Consider the following 1,372-nt stretch of genomic DNA (forward strand, 5'->3'; position numbering starts at 1 on the left):
CAAAGTATCTAATTTAAAATTCATAGAAAGCTAATTTGGATTTTACTCTTCATCTTTCAAGAAGCTAAAGATAATTTCATGATATTGTAGGTACAAGTTGTATTTACTCATATGTGTAAATTATGTGTTTTATGTGTATAAATTTCTGTAAATATGAATATAAATTATTACTGCCAACTATTAGTAGTCCAAAGCAAAATTATTTACTTTATATTACATGTAACATTGTTGGTTGAATATTGCTTAGGCTTCTATTTTAAAAGAGGCATTTACATGAAAGCATGCTAGATACAAAAATAATTTAACAACAGAACTTTTTTCGGAAAAAAAAAAAAAATAGAGATGAAGACAAATTATTGATTAAATATTTATTGGAAAAGTAATAATTTCCAAATATTTTCGATGTAAAAACCATTCATGTACGTGAATAAAAATAGCCAATTAAATTTCCTAACCTTAGCACTCATCAACAACAGCCCCATGTTCCAAAATTAAGTTCCTAAAGGACAAAAGCAGATGAACTTGACCTATTCAACAGTGTAGTGTACAGTACAGTAGTGTAGTAGTGTTGCATGTCCCACAACAATGGATGGATGCAAATAAAGTAAGAAGAGATCGACAAGGGTATAAATTTCTGTGGGCACAATCCTCTCAGATTCTATTTCGACTAATATAGACTGGACCAAACAATTCATATATACAAGAGTAAATTTTATTGTTAATAATAAATAATAAATTTTTAATTTGTTTAAGTCTCTACATTTCTGTTTTCGTAGAAAAGAAAGCGGTAATATGAAGAGTAACACAAAATTCATGCATGAAGTCTTTCGTAATGTATAATAATACATTTGAAAGTGATTTTGGTTAATATCACTTAAACGATATTCATTCCCTATTATAATCACGTTTTAGGTAAAAATTTTAAAACATAAATTATATCTTGACATTAACTCACTTTCATCAAAATAAATTTTATACAATCAAGTTAACATAAACTTTAACCCAGTCCTTACACACTCTTATCCAAACAAAGACTAAGAGTAATAGCGTGTGAAAGATATTTTTGGTGTTTATAAACTTTAATTTCAATCCAAAACAGGGCTCACTTATATCAAAATTTTACAATTTGTTTTACTGATTTTTCTGATTTCTTGCAAAATACAGTTTTGACTGTTATTTAAGGTTTAAGATTTAAATTTTGAAATTAGAATCAATTCTTTTTATGAGTATTAGTTAACGAAGTGTATTAAAGACAGATACAGAATAAAGTAGAATAAAAAAAAAAAGTTTTGCAATCATCATATCAGCATGTAAATAAATATTACACTGGTACACCAAATTATAACGAATAACATTTTATAAAATTTCAAAG

Source organism: Arachis ipaensis, chromosome B05, assembly GCF_000816755.2.
Source record: "Arachis ipaensis cultivar K30076 chromosome B05, Araip1.1, whole genome shotgun sequence".
Lineage (NCBI taxonomy): Eukaryota > Viridiplantae > Streptophyta > Magnoliopsida > Fabales > Fabaceae > Arachis > Arachis ipaensis.